General features: G+C 42.0%; 1 protein-coding gene across 42 annotated transcripts in view; it reads right to left on the bottom strand.

The window, feature by feature from the left end:
* Nucleotides 1-21867, bottom strand: part of NRXN1 (neurexin 1) — a 1166434-nt gene that overhangs the window by 155544 nt on the left and 989023 nt on the right. The window lies entirely within an intron of this gene.

Here is a 21867-nt window from a genome sequence, read left to right as displayed (position 1 = left end):
CTGTGGAAACATTTTGAGTACCTAGGCAAATATTTTAAAATGCTGAATTCACCTCCTCCCAATCCCGCCCTGGTACCACTGCAAATGACACCCTATATTAATCTCTCTTGCTGCCTTTAGCAGAGCCATTTCATCTTTGATTCTCCACAGATGGGTGAACCAAAGCACCAGTTAGAGCATTCCAGCTTCCATCTGCCCTCAAAATTGTAGAGTGCTGACCCACCTCTCATACCTTGCCACTCCAGCCTAGTAATGTCTTTGCACGGTGCCAGATACTTCATTTTATCGTACCTGCCATCCAACATTATCTTTTCCTAAGCAGAATATAATGCGCTAATATTGTGTAAGTAATACCGCTCTCATCTGCTTTTGCAGCTAAAAGACTACTCACTGCAAAGCACTGCCCTAGACATTCACCTACAACTGCCTAAGGCTAAAAAACAGCCTTTTCTTCATCTTCCCATCCAAACTCCCCTCATTTTCATTTTCTTTTACCCACTTGGCTTCTCCCTTTTTATAAACAGGCTCACAAAAATTACACTGCACTTTCCTTTTTCTTCTGCAAAAACTATTTATGACACCACACCCCATTATTCAGGACACAAGCTGCAATACTTAACAAATTTTAAGGAGGGAAATGAGTGATCTTTCAAAGAAAACAGCTCTGCTGACACAATTTGCAAATCCACTTTCTCTCAGGAAACTACTTGACCTTTCTCTCAATAGACTGAAACACATGAAATTGTGTGAGGATATTGCTGCCATCACGGCTTCACAGATTTCAGGTGGCTTCATTAACACACACTTGCACACAAAACAAATGCATTATTAAAATGGGCTGCACTGCGCTCTCTCAATATTAGCAAAATAAAAGCTGCTTTAGCTTGAAAACGCTTGCTGTTAAGGATGATACAGTACTAAGCAGCCAGCCAACTCCAAAACAAGATAGCCTATTAAGCTAAAGAGGGCAAGATTAGCAATAAAATATTAATGAATTTCTCAGCTTAATAAACTTATAGGATTCACAGAATGATCTGTATCCTACTATCGATCCCTGGACAAAACTCCGAGTGAAGTTACTGGCAACCGATCAATAGAGGGAAAGGTAAACAGGCAGTGATTCCTCTCATTCTTCTTGTTGGAAATGCAGACTCAGAAGTCATTTCCTTGCATCCATCTGAAATATGGAACCAGAAACATACACCGTGGCACACAAATCAATATTCAGAGGAGGTTCAGAGAAGGTGAAATATGCACAGCCAATTATGATTAAAAATGTTTCTTGTGAATTGTTAGGTGAGAATGAAGTATACAGCTAGATCCCTAGACCTAAACTCAAGAACACCTGCTGGGTCCAGCAGAATGATGCTCAAAATGTGATGAAAAAGCATGAAGCAATCCATGCCACATGCAGTCTCGTTAAACCTTTATTTTCAAAGCGTTGTTTTTTGTCTGTGCTTCTGCCGATGAAACTATTACGAGATAAAAGCCGATTTGCAACTGCTTTTTGTTCCTTTGGGTAAGGGTGATGAAAGACATAACTTTTTCTTAGAGCTGTGAAGCTGGTTTGAAAGTGCCCTTACTGCGTTCAGTCCAGATTTTACTTTTGTCTCTAAAGTCCTCCTCTGAAAAACTAACCCTCCTGAACGTCTGAAAGAAAAGCTAGCCAATGGACAAGCCTGGCACCCATGATGTCACCAAAGCTATTATTCTAATCCCCACAGAAATTTTGCGCGCGCACGCATACACACGCACACACACAGAGTTTTTAGAAATTGTCAGATGAAGGATGGATATATGGATACGTAGGACCAAAACTAAAAACAAAGCCTGATACATGAGGGAAAGGCCAGTCTGATGATGGAAGCACCATGTGGTTCTCCAGTGCACATCATCATATGAAGATGCCTTATGCCGAGTCCATCAAGGTCAGTATTGTCTACTCTGATAGGCAGCAGCATTCCTAGGTGTAAACCAGTTGGCAACAGACAAATAAACTAAAGGCATCATCAAATGGCCCTGTAGAAAAACACTTGGTGACAGTGTCACAGTGAAAGGCTTGAAGATCTAAAGCAGGAATTTCCAACAGGTAACTTGTGAGCTGCTTCAGAATAGTTAACTCACTCCCTATAAGACCGAAGCAAAGACTGGGCCTTTTTAAAAGTTAAATTCTTCTTGCATAAAATTGTCTTCTGGTTGCTTAGCTGACAGTTTCATGCCTGATGCTCTTCCTTTTCCTGTTTTGTTTCTAGGACAGACTAGAACTTGGTAACATGTGGAGGGGAACAGAGGATATTTTTCATTACTCAGCAGTAGATCTCATAGGTTTAAAGAGCTAGTGGCAAGGCCAAATCACCAGGACAATAAGGGCAGATCTTTCTGCCTTGTTAATGGGCAGCGCTTCATGGCCTGCAGAAGATTACTTAAGAGATTTCCCCTTAGGCTCCTTGGAATTTCCAGCTGCAAGTATCTTAGTGGAACTAGGAACTAGGAAAAAGTTGCTGGAATAGCAACTATCAGCTAGGATCACCCTTTCTCAACTTTTCTACCATTGGGAAACCCCTGAAACATTATTCCGGCTTCGAGAAGCTCCAGAAGTGGCACAATTGTGCAGAATATGGTTGGGAAGCATAGCTGTGTACATGTTCACACAGAGCCCCTCCCCTTCCCACACCCTCAGGCCCGCCATGGGGGGGCAGGCTGATATGACCACATATGGACATATATCATGATACATTTTTAATTTTTTTTAAATATATATATAAAAACAATCGATTAACTCCCACCTATTCATGATAGCCTGGTTGAGAAAGCCTGGCTAGGATAGTCAATGGAAGTACTGGGCTTAATGGACCAACTGTCAGACCTCAGTATTTGGTTTTCATGTGTTTGTATATCTTCATAAATTCATCTAAAGGTAAAGGTATCCCCTGTGCAAGCACCGAGTCATGTCTGACCCTTGAGGTGACGCCCTCTAACGTTTTCATGGCAGACTCAATACGGGGTGGTTTGCCAGTGCCTTCCCCAGTCATTACCGCTTACCCCCCAGCAAGCTGGGTACTCATTTTACCGACCTCGGAAGGATGGAAGGCTGAGTCAACCTTGAGCCGGCTGCTGGGCTCAAACTCCCAGCCTCATGGGCAGAGCTTTCAGACTGCATGTCTGCTGCCTTACCACTCTAGGCCACAAGAAGCTCAAAAATTCATCTATAGATACAATTCTGTGTCTATATAATTGAAGGTTTTTTGCAAGAAGTAGAGATGGCTTTATACCCCACTTTTCACAACTTTAAGGAGTCACAAAGTAGCTTACAAGTGTCTTCCCTTCCTCTCCCCACAACAGATAATGACAATGTGGTTGGTGGGGCTAAGAGAGCTCTGAAAAACTGGCCCAAGGTCAACCAGTCGGCTTTATGTGGGGAATTACAGTCTTCTGCTCTTAACCATTGCACCACACTCGCAAAGAGGCTTTGAAATTACAACATAAGTGGACTAAAATATATTATTAATGATTTTAGACTAATGAGCGATAAAAAAATTTGGCTAAGCTACCGAATTCTTAGGAGTCATACATCAATAAGGAAAAAACAAACAAACAAAAAACCCAGAATAGGATTCTTACAAAGAATCAGACTGATCCATCCAGTCTAGTATTGTTTACTTGGGGTGGGAGAAGTTTTGGAGGAACCTCAGCAGAGATATTTTCTAGGTTGATTGTTTCCAAATGTTCTACCCATGGGTACCACAGGTGGTGAGGTTTGCCTCCTCCTTACCTCTTTAGACACAATTCAAAACACTGCCTTGGAAAGGGGACCATTCATAATGTCTGACATGTACTGCAATGGGACCATCCCATGTTTTGGCTACTCATCCAAAATTAGTCCCACCACTGCTTTATGGAGAGAAACCACAGGTTGGATCTCAGGCTGTATACACGCCAAGTATGTGCTCTGCTACTGATCTACTATCGCTGCATCACTTCTGTTTCTATCAAGGAAGCATTAGGTCAGAACAAACTATGAATCTTATGCCGCCTAAAAGTAATAACCCAAAGAGATCTCTGAAAGCATCACAGAAAGCCTTCTTGCTTCCTGACAAGAAGCCTGTGCCATGAAATCCTGCATCAGCAGGATTACTGTATTTTGCTTCCATCAAAATAGTTTTGTTTTAGAAAATTCAAACAGGATTGTGTAAAGTTTTAATTCAAAAAAACCCCAATGAAATAAAAGACACAGAATTGGTTTGGGCATAAGGTAGCCATGAATCAAAACTCCCAGGCAGACTGAAAATGCCATCACTTTGTTTTAAAGGTTTTAATATGTTCCTTGTAAAAGTAGCTGTATTTGATGAAAAGGGAAGAAGATACCATCAAGTTTAAGGAGGGTAGGAAGGTTCAAAACTGAGTCACTGATGAAGACAAAAAGACTGTTTTGATATTAATGTTGCAAAAGAGAATAGAACAAAAATGTGAGTATGAGTATACTAGAATCTATAATATATATAATACAATCTTTCTCCTAGAGCCAGGGGTATGTCCGTGCAGGAGAAAGAATGTGGGTTAAAGAAAAGGAACAGTGAAAATGTACAGTGAAAAGGCAAAAAGGAACAATACAAATAGAAACGGGTCAAGAACGTCATAGAATCACAGAATCATAGAGTTGGAAGGGGCCATACAGGCCATCTAGTCCAACCCCCTGCTCAACGCAGGATCAGCTCAAAGCACACTAAAGCATCCAAGAAAAGTTTGTATCCAACCTTTGCTTGAAGACTGCCAGTGAGGGGGAGCTCACCACCTCCTTAGGCAGCCTATTCCATTGCTGAACTACTCTGACTTAATTTTTCCCCCCTGATATCTAGCCTATATCTTTGTACTTGTAGTTTAAATCCATTACTGTGTGTCCTTTCCTCTGTAGCCAACGGAAACAGCATCGTGCCCTCCTCCAAGTGATAACCTTTCAAATACTTAAAGAGGGCTATCATGTCCCCTCTCAGCCTCCTTTTCTCCAGGCTGAACATTCCCATGTTAGCCATCCAGGCGTTTTTCCATCTTCACCAAGCTTGGCTCCTAGCACCCTACCTATTCCCTGAATATCTGGTCACAGTGATCCATGCAACCGTCACCTCCAGAATAGATTTATGTAACTTGCTCTATGTGGGCCTACGCTTGAGCTTGATCCGGAAGTTATAACTGGTACAAAATTTGGCTGCTAGGGTCCTCACAGGGACATCTTGGAGGGCCCGTATCCAGCCTGTGCTGAGGTTGCTGCATTGGTTGCCAGTTGCTGCCTGGATCTGGTTCAAGATTTTGGTAGTTACCTATAAGGCCCTGCGTGGTCTGGGACCCACATACTTAAGGGACCGCTTTTCGCCCTATGCTCCCTGCAGGGCCTGTAGCTCTACGGGTGCAAATTTGTTGGTCATACCCAGCCCCTGGGAAGCATGTCTGGCCTCGACCATGGCCAGGGCCTTTTTGGTCCTGGCCCCTGCCTGGTGAAATGAGCTACGGGCCCTGCAGGAGAGCTACGGGCCCTGCGGGAGCTTTCAACATTCCGCAGGGCTTGCAAGATGAAGCTCTTCCGCTAGGTCTGTGGTTGAGGCTGGCATGCTAAAGAAGATCTAGACCCTCATCCTGGGTTACTCTGTTGGTGGATTAAGATCAGCAACCCCTCTGTCCACCCCCGAGGGTGATACTGGGTGGGATCTGGTTGTTGGTTTTCCGCCATTGTATATCCTGGATTCTCTATGTATGGATTGCTGAGCATTATATAGATTAATTTTTGGATTATTTTTAGGGGTAATTTTATTGGGGATTTTATGCATGTTTTGTAATCTGCCATGATAATAAAATAATAATAAAAATAATGTGTAATAAACAAAAGTCCAAATCAATTAGTACCTCTCTTGCCTCTCATAATATCACATTGTCTAAAAGTTCTTCTATTTTCAGTTATGAGTTGGAGGGAATCGTGGCCACAGCCTACTCCAGTACATTTGCCTTTTTAGCTACCGAGTCACACTGCTGACTCATGTTCAGTGTCTGGTCTACTAAGACCCCCAGATAAACTGCTCTGTGAAAACAGCTCTAACAGGACTGTGACTAGCCCAAGGTCACCAACTGGCTGTATGTGGAGGAGTAGAGAATCAAACTTGGCTCTCCAGATTAGAAGCCACCACTTTTAACCACTACACCAAGATGGCTTAACCTATACCAAGTTGTCTTGTCCTCTCCTGACCATTAGAGAACTTCCAGAGAAAGCAGTGCCTGAGAAGCGGTTCCAAACAAGACTAACCTTGAGAAGTGGGAAGAATAAGAAGTAGGGGTTTTGATGCCAAGGTTCCCACTTTTATTTTATTTATTTATAGTTTAATTTATATATCACCCCTGTTGGACTTGCTATCTCGGAGCAGGGAACAACTTGGAAAAGCATGGTCACTGCTGGTCACTATCTTGGTGGGCCACAATGATAGCCATGCTATCAAAGTCATGGCATTTTAATGATTAAGCACAGAACTAGAAAATCAGGAACTAATTCAAAATAATCACCATAGCCTATATCCTATACAACTATTTCGGTTTTTTAAAGATTTGATACTGAGACATGGAGGAAAAAATTAAGATTAATTATAGAACCAATCCTGTAAATTAGAACCATATGTGACCAAATAGGTTTGCAGATGCATATCTGAACACACATCTGGGTCAGACCACACCTACTGGATGCCTGGACCATACCACTCACTTTGCCATCTGGAAAATTCTACAAAGCTACAGCTGAACCAGGTCTTCCATTTCTACACAAGAACTCAGAAATAAATGCATATCAATATTTTAAAATAAAGCAAGTATACTTGTTGCTGTTGCTCTTTGCTACCCTAAGAATCCATTTTCCCTTCAAACACAAAATTCTGCCTTCACAGAGAATACAGAGACCTGATCAGCAAGTCATGTCCTATCACTCAGTTCAACAAACAAAAGTGCAAAAAGCCTTTCTTCGAGGCATGAGTCTCTTCCATTCATTGGGATTTTATTTATTATGTTAGAGCTACGGAATTAGCAGCATATTTGGGGCTTGATTTCTAGTATGCAAAGAATGTGGAGAACCAAGGGGATGAAAACTAAAGTAGACATTGGTCTTAAGGTAGGTTTAAGAGTGTTTCAGTTTTCTCCAACCATGTCAAAAATGCAAAGGAAAAAAAAAGATGATGTTCACATTGTGGGTAGATGTGAAAAAGAGATTAATATCTTTTCAGCTACCTGAATTATTTAGGTTGTGCCTCTCAGAATTTTTTTTATCTAGTGCAGATAAGCATGTCACTTTTCCCATTTCCAGTATGAATTATAGTGACTCTTTCTGAATTAGTTAGCTAAATAGAAGTTTTTGTCCCGGAGACATGAGGTCCTATTGTACTGTCACATCTCACAAAGCTGACAAAAACATATAGCTAGAGACAAATGTGACCACTTTTTTAAAAAAAAATTGCCTTGTGGCCCAAGGGTATCTCAAAACACAATGTCATTACACCAGAAATTAATTTTGTTTCTTCCTATTTGGGATAGCAAATTGTCTGGCTCAAAGGCTCAAGCCAACAGTGAATTTATGCTGTCTCTTGAAAGGCCCAGGTCTCAAAGCTACCCCTAGGCTGCTCTGGGACTTAATGGAAATATGATGCATCACTAGTATGACAAGAATGAGAGAGCAAGTCTACAGCAAAACTCCCAGGTGTTGTATACATAACTGGCACCAAGCATCAGCAGGAACAGTATAAGCCCCATCACTTAGAGATGTAAGGCACAGCTGCCTAAGTATCATGAAGGGATAAATGAAAACACTGTACTCCCCACGCAGTGCATGCATCTCTCTCTCTCTCTCTCTCTCTCTCTCTCTCTCTCTGTGTTTATACATATCAAAGCTTTCTCAACCAGTGTTTTGTAAAACCCTGGGGCTTTCTTGGTGGCCCTGGAAAGCTTCCCAAGTGGGTGGGAATGAATTAATTTTTAAATATATGTTTTTAAAATTGTCAAATATGTATTTATTTTTCAATTTGTAAACTGCTGCTTTTCCTAAGAACCCACGATGGTTCACAGAAAAAAAAGTTAAAATACATATCGGTGATATGACCATATAATGGACATGTCAACCCCTCTCAAGGTGGGGAGGAAGGGGAGGGGGCCCAGGTGAGCATGGACACAGCTATGCTTCCCAACCATATTTTGCATGATCACACCACTTCTAGGGTTTCTCAAACCCTGAAAAATATTGGTTCTTATATGCTGCTTTCCTGTACCAGAAGCAGTCTCAAAGTGGCTTACAGTTGCCTTCCCTTTCCTCTCCCCACAACAGACACCCTGTGAGGTGGGTGAGGCTGAGAGAGCCCTGATATCACTGCTCGGTCAGAACAACTTTATCAGTGCCGTGGCAAGCCCAAGGTCACCCAGCTGGATGCATGTGGAGGAGCACGGAAAAACAGAGCATTCACCTGTGTAAATGTTCTACGAATTTGACAAAAGAATCTGGTTCCTAGGCTTGATGACCCCCTCTAGAGTTGGGAAATCCTAGATTGTACAGATTCCAATTTCAACTGCTGGCCAAATGGCTATTGCTGTCACAAAATTTAATTCAAAGCTGCACTGACTGGCTTGCTGTTTTGCACAATATTGGCTATTGTTCAATCGAGAACATTCCAGAAAACAAGGCATTGGGCTGTTTTTTGGGTTTTTTCTGACTGCAGATCTCCTTCTGTACTCAGGGCATGTCACTAGCTATGAATATATGTCAGATCTGATATTCTGCAACCAATGGTTGAGCAAAAGGGGCTGCTGAGGTGAGGCAAAGGTGAACCTGCAGACTTCACATACAGGTCTCTCTTCTCTTCAGAGAAGCAAGGAAGCTTGACCTTGGAAGCTTTTATGAGGATCCGAGGGTAGGAACCAACTCATTACTGTCTATTGGTGCTGTAAGTCTTCCTGGGTTGGGGTGGCTAGTCTCCTTTGACATCTCCCTACCTGCTGTCTCTCAGGTCACCAGGTCAAGAAACCCTGTAAACTTAATGAGGGTTAATATGCAGGCTCCCAGCACTACTATTCACTGTATTTCCACCACATATCGAACAGAGTAAAGATGCAGCCCCAAAATCAATATTAAATGCAATTAAGGGTATGGATGTAATTGAATAGCTACATAAAGACATAAATGATACATGCACCAACATCTGTTGTGAAAAATTACAAGCAACCTTAAATATAATTTGCTTTTGACATGAAACAGTCTCAAATGTGTTTTAAAAGCCTTTAATCAAATGCAGATGGCTGAAACAGTAATAGTATAGCAATATCATACCAAATTTGCTTGTAGAAATCCGCTTGGTCCAATGAAGAAATGCTATTAATTCAATAGAAAAATTGTTGAAGCAAACAAACAGTTCCAAATGGGGTTAGGGAAATGCGCCGGATCCTGATGAAAAATACCAAACATGTTTTGATCTGTGTCTTCATCAGCAGCCATCTGTGTGCTTCCACAATCTGTATCGGACCGATAGCACGTCTTCATTGAATCAAGTGGATTTTCACAAGTAAACAGGGTATTACTATTGCATTTGATCAAATACTTTTAACCCCATCTGAGACAGTTTCATATGTGTGTGTTTATTTATAGTGTTCTCTTACACATTTATTGAGGGGGTTTTATGTGCAGGGGCAGTGAAATGGGCAAGCTCTTGTTCTCCTAAATAGTATATACTGTTGAAGAAGGACTGTATCACATTCTCTTCCCAAATCTTGAACATCTTGAAGTTTTTTAAATTTCTGATGATGAGACACTTCTCTCCTTGTATTTACCATCCTGGTTATGTATCATTTTAAAAGATTCTGGATTTTCTAATGTTTTATAACAGATCTTAGAGCACAGCTGCTCATTTGACATTTTGTTGCCTCTCACAAACAAGAAGCATTCTGTCATTTTAGGCAAGGATGCTGAAACTGTCAACAGCAAAGTAATGGCAAGCATGCTACACGTTTTATTAAAACCTGAATTTAATTACAGAATCTATTGCCCTAAGAAATAAGAAGCCTTTGAATTTTGCCACATGAGAAAACAAAATATATGAAAGGAAAGGAAAGCATGGGAAAGGAACAGGAAAGTGGAAAATGGTCTCAGACTTTTAAAGAGACATCATCTAGCATTGTCCAACAAGAAAACAAAACATGAACAGCTGCTGTTCATTTTCTTGAACATATGAAACTTTATTAAAGGCATTAAGAAAAAGATGTCATCTCTTTTCTTGGATTAGAGATTCTATGGTTAAAAATCTTCCAATAAATTGACCCATTTGGATCTTTTGAAATCATTGGCTGATATTGCAGATCTCCCAGTTTTATTCAGGGAATTTGTTCAGATAGGTCTAAACTTGGATTATGGCTTCTTCTAACAAGCAAACTTGAATTCCCCATTTATTAGTTAATATGCCTTTAATAGCCCTTGCATAAATAGGATACCAACTGACCAGCTTCTTGCCACTCATTAGCTTATTGTGAAACAGGAAGATAAACACAATGGAGTTCTGAACCTAACCACCCATGAATGGAAGATTCTAGAGTTTTCCTGCATTTCTTTCCTTTCCTGCAACCCCTTCAAAGCCAAGAAGATAATTCCTGGGGTCACATGATGCAGGCAGAAGAATGAGCTGGGCTGAAATGAGGAGAGACAAGAGGGGGATAAAGAAGAAGAAGAGCTTGTTCTTATATGCCACTTTTCTCTATCCAAAGGAGTCTCAAAGCAGCTTACAGGTGCCTTCCCTTTCCTCTATCCCCTTTCCACAGCAGAGCTCTCCTTGAAGAAGGAGAGATTTCAGCCCCTTATCCTTCACTCCAATCCCCCATCATATCCATACAACTATTCTTTCACCCAGGTAATGATCGTTCTGAAAAAGAAGAGTTGTTTTTTAAACCCTACATTTCACTACCCAAGGGTGTCTCAAATCAGCTTACAATTCCATTCCCTTCCTCTCCCCACAAAAGGCACCCTGTGAGGTAGGTGGAACAAGACTGCTCTGAGAGAACTGTGACTGGTCTACGGTCACCCAGCTGGGCTACATGTAGATCACTGGGAAATCAAACACAGTTCTCCAGATTAGAGGTTGCTGCTCTTAACCACTTCACCACGCTGGCTCTCTAGTGTAGAGTGCACCACTAGACCTCTTTTTAACATTAATTTTTATGCTTTATCTTACTTCCTTCTAAACTAACAGTAATGAAGATCATTTCCTCCTTTTACTCTTTCCTAAACTCCAACCCTAAAATGAAAACATACAATAAAACAAAGTACAAGTAAGAAAAAGGCAAAGAAAAACTTGGGGAGAGATGGAACACTGAGTGACATTAGTGACATTAGTAAATATATAGTTCTTTAAGGAAACATCCTCATATTCTCTGGAATATCTCTAAATAGTTGAAGCAGTCCGGGGACTCACATTTGTACTATATTACCCAGGTTGGGGAGGTCCTGTTATCACTTGAATTTTTGACTTCCTGTTCATCCATACTAATCATTTTCTCTCAGACTCTGCTATACAACCTTTAGTGCACCACTTGTCAGATGACTGTAGGAGGTAGGAGGCCATCTTGGTACCTTGGGAGCTATACAGGTTAGGGGGTTTTATGAGATTTTATGGAATTTATATTTTTATGCAACCCACCTTGAGTCTTCAGAGAAAGATGGGCTATAAATTTAATTAATAATAATAATTCTGTCTGATAATGGTGTTCTTTAGAGAAATCAGATCAACCATGTAGGACACTTCAGTATCAACCAGGTTCCTATGATGTCACCTACAACAACTGGCTTAAAGCAAAGATTCACTGAAGTGCAAATCTCATCGCTTACTACCATGTCTGGCACATGGCATTTTCAGTAGTATTTTTATTACTAATTCTTTTTTAACAGAGAAATATTGTACTACTAGGGACAAAGCCCGCTGCATTCAGGAATACAACAGGTGCTAGATTGGGGGGGGGGGGAACTCTGTGGATAGTCTCTCCCTCCTCCCAGGACTTGAAAAGGCTGCAGACAGGAGATCCCCAGGCAGGGAACTTACCAGCAGGGGCAGATCTCCTGCAGCAGAGATCTGTAGCCTCTGAGCCTTGGAGGGAAGTGGAAGGAGGAGGGGGTGGTCAGGGGTGGATGATGGAAGGCAACTGGCTGGCTGCTGGACAGACAGGCATGCCGGTTGGTGGAGGAGGCACTCAGGGGCAGCTGCCCTGAGTGGTTGTTAAGCACTGAGTGGCACTTAAGCCATGAGACACGCTCTTCCTTCTAGGCCTTACCAGAAATATATAGTGGAACAGATTTTAGAGCATATTCTAGAGATGAAATGCGACCTTTTGTTTGTTTGGGATCTAAATCTAAAGAAACTGTCTGAAAAGCTGCTTCCCATTGTTTTCTAAGGATATATATATGTGAAATTCCACATTCTACTTAGAATGCAAGCTATTAAAATCCATCTCTTTTAGTGGGATATGCATGAATAGTCCAAGTTTTATGATTTTTGAGAGTCTCCCATAAGTAGAGGTGTCTCTTACTGAGCAAGAGTGTTTCAGTAAATGCTACCTCTAGTTAATGTGCTTACCACAATTGTTGACTTCTTGCTTGGTTTTGCAATCCAGTGGTACCCTCTAAATGACACCAGTGCATCTAGTTAGATCCCCAAAGAGTCTCAGGTTTGATTGATGCCATCACTTGAACAGCATGTCACAATTCAACCACTATCAGGTGCAGAAGTGAAAAAAAATTATAACCTGTTGGCCAGTCTTCTACCTCATAGGTTCAGGTGGGTAGCCATGTTGGTCTGAAGTAGCAGAACAAAATGTGAGTCCTTTGGTCATAAAGTTGCCTTTGGACTCAGATTTGTTCTACCTCACAGGGTTGTTGTGATGATGGAATGGAAGAGCAGAGAACCACATAAGCTCCCTGAGCTGCTTGGAGGATAAAAATTGGCTACACAAAAAAAAGGGAAAGTAACTTTGCTAAAGCAAGGATACATTGTCCCACATATGTTCTAAATGTCTCCAAATTATGCGGATCATGCCTACAGCAAATGATTTCAAACAGGTAACTGAGTGAATACAACCGTTCCTTTTGCCTCAGCAAAGAATTAATCAGGTTCAGCACTGCACGAAGGAGAGATGATAAAATGTCTAATTTTGTCAGTCTCTGAGAAGGAGGGATCAGCTGAACAGTTCAAATGAAGAGGCTTCTTAATTAACCTGCTGATCTTGCTTATTCTTAATTAAACTCCAAAGCAGATGGGAGGGGTAAGTTAAAACACAGAAACCATGGTAACAAGGGCCTTTTAAAAATAGGCATGCAGAAAACAGACAGTCAAAACACTAATGAAAGTTTATCATACTGCTGGAAGTTAAGTGAGCGGTAACTTGGCCAAAGGTACTGCAACAAATAACAGTGGGCTGGCTAATCCTAGCCTGCCTGGAACTGGTGTCGAACCACTAGACCTCCGTAGAGAGCCAGTTGACTGAGAGCTGGAATGGCTGAGCCCCTGGCCAGGCCTGGTTCTTGTAAACTTGAGGGCAGGAAGAGATGACATGAAGCCAAGGCAGAGGGGGAGCAACCTGAGGCCAATCCATAGCCAGAAAGTTCATAGTTTACTCGTTTCAAGCCAGAACATTGATAAGGATCAGAGATTACATCTGACCTGACTAAAGGGGCTTCAGTGCCGTCATGGCTGGTTTCACTGCAGTTCCTTCCTTTGGGCAGAACAGACTGGTGGCAAAACCTTGATCTGACATCTTTCCAGGATGCCGTCTCAAAGGATCAATTAGTCTAGAGATCTGAATATAAAGTCTCACCATTGCCACTGCTTCCTCAAGGCTTAAATCTCTCCATGAGTTAACTTGCTGCATTGATTGTGAAGCAAAGAATACTTGCCAATGTCTCTACAAATCAAAAGCTTGCTGTCAACAATTAATCTTGTATTACCTTGAAGACCAATCACGTTTTATCCAGGGTAAAAGCTTTCATGTGCATGTAACTGAAGAAGTGTGCATGCGCACAAAAGCTTATACCAGGGGTAGTCAAACTGCGGCCCTCCAGATGTCCATGGACTACAATTTGCTGGCAGGGGCTCCTGGGAATTGTAGTCCATGGACATCTGGAGGGCCGCCGTTTGACTACCCCTGGCTTATACCTTGAATAAAACTGTTAGTCTTAAAGGAGCCACTGGACTCAAACTGTGTTCTGCTGCTTCAGATCAACATGGCTACCCACCTGAACCAATGAGCTGGCCAGGATCTCTCTCATATGTTGAGGCAGAACAGTGTCAGGAGAACTGAAGCAATAACATGAAAATGAGGATTAGGACTCATGGATCCATCCCCTCATGTATGGATGAACATATCCATGGATACAACCACTGAAGAAGCTTTCTCTCAGCAAACTGTCCAAAAGCATTCTTACCCCCAAGGCAGTAAGGTTTAAAATGAAATTCTGAACACCTCTTCAATTGATGAGATTGCTGTATTGCTACATAAATATCCATTAAGTTTTATTGTGATTGATGGGAAAACACAGCAGCTTTGCCACATCCCCAGAAGGATATTTATTTATTGTTTATTATTTTAATTTATATACCACCGCATTTCCTCGGAACCCGCAGCAGTTCACAGAATAAAACATTGATATTTCATGTCAATGCATTACTACTGATTAAGGCCTTATAGTAGAATGGGTTATTAGATTCCCCCCCCCCCCCATCAAGGCACTATTAGGAAACACTGTCCATAGTTTATGGGTTTATTACAGAGAGTATATGTTGGCTTGAGGTTATGAAGTTAAAGAGGACAGGACAGCCACTAGATACAGTTAAGCACAAACCTGAGCTGAAAGTTCAGTTGATAACATAAGATGATATCCCAAGAGAATATCTTCTAATAGATACTGACCGGCTGCCTGGTTGTGTGGAGAACTTACACTGGAGTTCTAAAGGATATCATAGTGCAAGTGACTCCAATTCACAAGTCTTGGTGTTTCACCCCACATGGCCCTACAACATAGACCTGAAGATTCCTGGTTTTACCCCTAGAAGCTCTTGACAGATACAGAATCCTGCAAATTGAAATGGTTATGATTAGAGCAGTGAAAACTTTATAATTGTTCTGTGGGCTCCAAACATCCTAACCACTAGATTGTCTGCAGAATGTAATTATGAATCCAATATAAATTAAGCATTGCTGGAAGTGATTACGTTAATGAATTAAGTAAAGCATAAAGCCAGATTGACTGAGTATGTAATGTGCTTTTTGTCACAGAAAGCTCACAGTGGAGAATGGGTCGGGAAGCTAATCCTTTGGCTTGACCAGGAGATGATTTCATTCTCAGCTTGTATCTCCTGAAAAGAATCCAAGCTGGCAGAGATAGGTGACAACTGCACAGCCCTCTACAATACTGTAGGTTGGAGTCAAAGAATCATGAGTGGAAGGACAACAGCCATTCATGCTGTTCTACGTGCATATGCATAATGTAGCAGCTTTCAAGCCTGCACAAGACAAACTTCTGAACAAATGGCAGAACATTTTTCAAATTCAGTTCTCTTTTTTGTGTGCACCTCTGTACTGAATGGTATTAAATTACATTTGTATGAATGCATTTGCTGCATTGGGGAAAGCACCTTTGAATTCAACTTGTACATGCATATTCAGCGATTGCTTTGATTTTCACTGAAGGTAAACTTTTGTATGGGTTCGCTATATTGTGTTTCTATTAACTTCATTTCTTTTTTATTCTGGCTTAAAGTCTGCTCTGTTGCCACTGCATTCCCCCCCCCCCCCAGTTTAGCACTTGCACTGAGAAGTCATTTCCTCCCACAACTGGGTGGGGGAAGTGGAAAGTTTCTTAGGAAACAAAAAGACAGCTCCAGGAAATGTTTCCTAACCACTTCTAGAAGGGAAGTAGAAGTAGAATTTACCATGAATAACAAAAATGGGGCACAGATGTTGAAAGGAAATCAGAAAACAATCTAGTAATGTGAAGTTTAAATTGCCATATGATTCACTGCTAGCATAGTCTCTTCCTTTTATAAGACCAACATTTCCTATTAGGAGGAAAGTTCTCAAGTGACAAGACTATCACCATGTGAATGAATTGTTAGAAGACTGTTGGGCTCTATGTCAGAGCTCACAAGGCCAAGGATTCACACACTGCCACACACAAAGATAAGACAGGTGAAACTGCAACAGACCTACAATCATAAGAACATAAGAAGAGTCCTCCTGAATAAGAACCGTGTCCATCTAGTCCAACATCCTTTATCACACAGCAGCCAAACTGTTCCTCTGCAGGGCCAGTAGCAATGCACACAGGACCAGACTTTCCCCTGATGTTGCCTTCTGGAGATGGTATTCAGAGGTTGACTGTCTCTGAATGTGGACAGTCCCTTTAGCTACAAATGACTAGTAGCTGCCAATAGCCCTGAAATCCATACATCTGTCTGTTTCCCTTATAAAGCTATGCTTGTGGCTATCACTGCATCCTCAGCCGGCAGATTCCATATTTTAACCACTCGTTGAGTAAAGAAGCATTTCCTTTGGTCTGTGCTGAGTCTACTGCCTCTCAGCTTCATTGGGTGCCCTCTAGTTTTCGTATTAGGGGAGAGGGAGAAAATCTCTTCCTCTCATAACAGCAAGTATTGTTTCTGATTCCTTGACCCTACACAGCATGTGTGGAGCCTGACAGATCTGGATATAATATGCCAGTGTTCTTTCATAGCAGTAACGTGGATTAGGAAGAAGGGATTAATTACAAAAGTGTCAGATCGCAAGGTTCACGGGAGAAAAATGCCAGTCAAGCCCATTAGGCTGTGAAAGGATAATAAGTGAAAGGGCTAGAGAGACTGCAGGCAAATGGGGAAGCAGCGGGACCAGAAGACGGTGGAGCGGGACATGGTGCCCCCTATTATTTTCATCATCATGTAAAGAGAAAGATGCGCTGCAAGTAATGTAACACAAAACAGTAGTTGTCTAAATGGGTACAAATAGTCACTGATGTACTATTGTGCTTGTGTGTGGACAGAAGCGAGGGAGAATACAGAACTGAGGGAAATGTGTCAGAAGCCTTTGGTCCCAAGCAAGATCATCAGTGGATATAAAACCAGGAGGAAAGGGAGTTGGCACTGAACAGAGACCTGGAGGGAAAGCAGCAGCAGCAGCAGCTTTTCCTCTTCTGCAAGATGATGATACTGATAAAACCTCAAAGAAAATTAAAGACCGAGAGTGATTGGCCTGAGCCAAGCAATAACACACACAGGGGGACTCTGAGTTATGGCTGAAACCCTGGCTTTAATTAAGCCTCCTTGGAGTTCCAATGGGGATTGTTAAAAGCCAACAGAAAGGCTGCAGACACTTTTTTAACAAACAGTTTATGAAAAGTTTCCAGATTTTTCTCTTTCTGCATAAGAATTTAACCATCTGTGGAACTGTAGCAAATCCTACAATTGCAATAATAAGATTATACATACATACATACATACATACATACATACATACATACATACATACATACATACATACGTATATATATGTTCTCCAAATCCTAGTTCATCACATCTATCAGTCAGTTTCAGCAGACAAGTTTTTGTGAACTGAATGTTCTCATGTACTGCACCAGCGACCTGCGAACCTGTGCATTGGCCCATTTCCTCACTCTCAGAGTAAAATTACCTGAAACAGTGGACCAGGAATCCCACACTATACAGTGGAGGTTCCAGAGTAATCCCTTTGCACAATGTGTTGGAAAGCCATGTTAAAGTGCTGCTTAGCCATGAATTTACAAGTTGACCTGGGCAGATGGCTTATCCCACTGATTTCGCCATATGTATGGCGATTTTAGTAAAGCTTTTGATAAGGTTCCCCATGATGTTCTGATGGATAAATTGAAGGACTGCAATCTGGATTTTCAGATAGTTAGGTGGATAGGGAATTGGTTAGAGAACCACACTCAAAGAGTTGTTGTCAATGGTATTTCATCAGACTGGAGGGAGGTGAGTAGCGGGGTACCTCAGGGCTCGGTGCTCGGCCCGGTACTTTTTAACATATTTATTAATGATCTAGACGAGGGGGTGGAGGGACTACTCATCAAGTTTGCAGATGACACCAAATTGAGAGGACTGGCAAATACTCCGGAAGATAGAGACAGAGTTCAACGAGATCTGAACACAATGGAAAAATGGGCAAATGAGAACAAGATGCAATTTAATAAAGATAAGTGTAAAGTTCTGCATCTGGGTCAGAAAAATGAAAAGCATGCCTACTGGATGGGGGATACGCTTCTACGTAACACTGTGTGTGAACGAGACCTTGGGGTACTTGTGGATTGTAAACTAAACATGAACAGGCAGTGTGATGCAGTGGTAAAAAAGGCAAATGCCATTTTGGGCTGTATCAACAGGGGCATCACATCAAAATCACAATATGTCATAGTCCCATTGTATACGGCACTGGTCAGACCACACCTGGAGTACTGTGTGCAGTTCTGGAGGCCTCACTTCAAGAAGGATGTAGATAAAATTGAAAGGGTACAGAGGAGAGTGACAAAGATGATCTGGGGCCAAGGGGCCAACCCCTATGAAGATAGGTTGAGGGACTTGGGAATGTTAAGCCTGGAGAAAAGGAAGTTGAGAGAGGACATGATAGCCCTCTTTAAGTATTCGAAAGGTTGTCACTTGGAGGAGGGCAGGATGCTGTTTTATTCCGTTGGCTGCAGAGGAAAGGACACACAGTAATGGGTTTAAACTACAAGTACAATGATATAGGCTAGATATCAGGGGGGGGGGAAATTTCACAGTCAGAGTAGTTCAGCAGTGGAATAGGCTGCCTAAGGAGGTGGTGAGCTCCCTCTCACTGGCAGTCTTCAAGCAAAGGTTGGATAAACACTTTTCTTGGATGCTTTAGGATGCTTTGGGCTGATCCTGCGTTGAGCAGGAGGTTGGACTAGATGGCCTGAATGGCCCCTTCCAACTCTATGATTCTATGATTCTGTGTAAGACAGAAACCACAGTAACTCTAATAAGGCTTAATGAATAGGAGCTTCAAAGCACTTGAGGTAATAATCAACTAAAGACTACACAGATACCCTCTTCTGTAGACATTGGGGTATCCTTTTCCCCACCCATCCCCAACTGACTGTGAGTCAGTATGTCTTGCTGTTCATAGAGTGATAGATCAATGCTTTTGTGAACTAGGGTTTCATTCCTCAGATACATGAAATGGTCTCAGAAGTATAAGTGGGCAGATAGAACATGGAAATCCATGTATGTGCTACAGTATTGTGCAGATTATCGTGTTGGAGGTATTTTGGAATATGTTTTCTGTGCCATGCTATTTCTAAACCAGAAAACAATTCAGGTGCCAGTCCCATAGAAAAAACAGCCTTTCCTTGAGATTTTGGCAGTTCTGACAACTAACAATTCAGTGATTTTAGTGGGTGAGAAGAAAGGGTTTCAGGGAGGCTCCAAATGAGATCTCCCTTGCTTCTGCTGCCAGTGTAACTACCATCGGGTCAATGAGAAAGGTTGTTAGGGCAGGATTCAGGGATTCACAGAGGATTTGGAGGCTTCTGGAGAGTATCAGAATCACCAAGAGCTGGAAGAGACCACAAAGGATCCATCCCCCTCCTTCTTGGGGACTTAAAAATCACACACTCTTGACAGGTGCTCCTCCTAAAAACTTCCAATGAAGGAGATTGCACCACCCTCCAGGGCAGCATATCCCACCTATGAACAGCCCTCAACATCAGAAAATGCTTTCTAATATTTAAGTGGAACTTCCTTTCCTGTAATTTGTACCCACCATTTCTAGTCCTTGTCTCTAAACCTGCAGAAAAAAAGTTGGCCCACTCTTCAACACGTCTACTTTTTAACATAGTTAAACACAGCTATCATATCACTGCTTGCCCTCATCTTCTCCAAGATCCATATATCCAACTCTCAACCTTTCCTTGCAAGGCCTGAATTCTAACCATCTTAGTCACCCTTCTCTGAACACACTCTAACTTTTCAATATCCTTCTTAAACTGCTGTGCCCAAGACTGGACACAATATTGCAAATAAGGTTTAGGCAATGCAGAACAGTATCATAACTTCAACATGGAACTCTATCATTCAAGTAATATTTTGCTGAGAGTGTTTCCAAGTTATGGATTTTGGCTCAAAGGAAAATGAGTTATTTTCTGATTAGCTCAGTTTGCCAGTTTCTCCCACCTATCACTATCAATAATTAAGAGTCCAATCACAGGAATAAGATCTAATTACCATTGATGTGACCAAATTCTGACTGGTGGCATCTGGTGATTCTTTGCAGATATTAATCAAATAATATTTCAGTGGTAATTTTTTGTCATATATTTTAGTCATGAGAGGGTAACAAGACTATGCTGAGCTTCAAGTGTGTAGCCATATTGGTCTGAAGCAACAGAACAATGTTAGAGTTCGGTGGTACCCTTAAGACCTACAAAGTTTAATTCTGAGAATAAGCTTTCATGTACATGCACACATCTATGCTTAGTTCAAATAACTCGACAACATCTTATTACCATGAAGAAATAACAACACAACCAAAGGAAATCAGTACACAGTAGGAGAGGGGTATATGAAAGCATTTTGCAGTGCTGCAGAGAATGCTAGAGACACAATTTGTGCACCATTGTGGTGGTGAAGATCCTTTGGGGGGGGGGGAGTCTGAGCCTGTACACCAGACTCCACAGGATGGGGGCTGCCTTAAGAAGCTGTGCAGTTGCTGAGCTGGCAGGTGAGGCCTGGGAGACTTGCATTTCCAAATGGCAAGAGGGGAACCACACAGGCCTATTATGCACGGCCGCTGAAACGGTGGCATGGAGAACGAGGAGGAGGAAGAAGCGAAGCAAACCGATTATGCATGGGACGGAACACAACGGCGGCAAAACCCAGAGTATCCGATTATGCGCGCAGATACTCCGGAGTCGCTTCTGGTTTCGCCCTGGTCCCAGGAAGCTCCACTTTCTTCCGCATCTCTCTAATGTGGCTTTTTTGGCGGCATACGTTGACTCTGCACCCGGTTGCCGCCTGCAGCATGCATAATTGGTGATTTTAGCCCCCGCCATTCCACCCCGAATGCAGACTTTCCACTCCGTGCATAATGGGCCACAGAGGCCCATACACACTGGGTTCCTCAGCCACTTGTCAACCCCATGGGTTCCAGCTGGCAAGTTGGAGCATTGCTCCTGGCAAATCGAGTTGCTCTGTAATTCTGGTGGCCTCACTGACCTATGGCTTCCTTGTGGTCTGCTGACCGTGAGATGGCAGGATCTCACCCCATGCTGTGCTGACACTACCCAATTTCAATAAATATTGTGGGTCTGTTTGATTGCCAAAAGTATTCTGGTGTGTGTGTCTTCTGTGCAGGCCCTATCTGTCCCTTCTGCAATGCAATGCAGAGACACAATCTGTGGACCTCGGGTTCTGTTTGAGGAAACAAAACACTTTGGCCTGGTCTTCAAATAGAATTCTATTGATAACTTCAGACTATTATAGTACACTTGCTGCATACTTACTGCTGCATTAGACATCATGCCAGTATATGACAAGACTGGATTGTTTCAGCCCCGGGACCAATCTCCAAAGAATCTAGACACTGGTTATTGCACTAATAGAGATTTAACTGAGGAAAATATACATGACTTATATAATATTCCATTTTCAGCTTTATCTTCAGTCATCTCCCACAGGCCTAAAGGACTATCTGCATAGATAGGACCATTGACCATATTGGGGAAAACCCATTAAAATGAAAGAATAGTTGATCTCATGAGAACCAGAATTTCATTCATTTGGG

Source organism: Paroedura picta, chromosome 1 (assembly GCF_049243985.1).
Source record: "Paroedura picta isolate Pp20150507F chromosome 1, Ppicta_v3.0, whole genome shotgun sequence".
Taxonomy (NCBI): Eukaryota; Metazoa; Chordata; class Lepidosauria; order Squamata; family Gekkonidae; genus Paroedura; species Paroedura picta.
Note: the sequence above shows the minus strand (reverse complement) of the source record. Positions and strands in the feature narration are given on the sequence as shown.